The sequence below is a fragment of the Macrobrachium rosenbergii genome, chromosome 5 (assembly GCF_040412425.1).
Source record: "Macrobrachium rosenbergii isolate ZJJX-2024 chromosome 5, ASM4041242v1, whole genome shotgun sequence".
In the NCBI taxonomy this organism is placed as follows: Eukaryota; Metazoa; Arthropoda; class Malacostraca; order Decapoda; family Palaemonidae; genus Macrobrachium; species Macrobrachium rosenbergii.
In genome coordinates this window covers 44,144,701-44,145,489 of record NC_089745.1, presented here as the reverse complement: position 1 = coordinate 44,145,489, position 789 = coordinate 44,144,701, and positions in this window count along the sequence as shown.

Below are 789 nucleotides of genomic sequence, written 5' to 3'. Positions count from 1 at the left end.
CTTTTTCTTCTGTGACGCTGGGAATGCCGTCCCCGGGCCCACCCGTGAGATATATCTACTTAGCTTATTTATTCTACAACCCCCTCTCCCCCGCCCCCCTCCAACCACAAACTACACACCACACTCCCCCCACCCCTAACCCCTATACCTTGGTCTGCTAAAGAACCGTTCGTCCTCTGTATACCTATACAAGTGCTTGCGTCCTCGCCTTCCTGGTTTTAGTACCGGTGGCCTTGTTGGAAACCGACGGTGAAATAAGAGAGGGTCGTGACGAACCTTGGACTTTACCTATTTAGAAACCGGTGATGAGAGAGGCTGGCCCGGGGCTGGACGCCGGCAAGTCAAGCGTGGAGTTTATAACCCGTAGACTAAAGTTTGCCCACAAAATATTAATGCAAATTGAATATCTTTATATATAATCATATTTAGCTGTGTTCAATACAAACTGAATATTTATATATACGTAACCATATTTTATTAGTGTTCAGTGACTACCACCTGTTGACGTCACTCCTGATTTGATTATGCTTGTTGGTGCTTGATTTGCGTGTGTGCTTTAATGAAGGCTGATAAGTAACATTTCTGTGTGATGTGTATTTCTCGATCTGCCCAAAAGTCTTTCTAATGAATATGATCTCCATTTGATTGGATATTTCAGCATCATCTCGTGCCAATGAGAAATTCGTTTTCAGATCCGGTTTCAACAGACTTGACTTAGAGTTGAAAATATATATATTTATCTTATAAGGCAACTTATATATTCCAATGGTCTGCGGGATGTTGTAATTT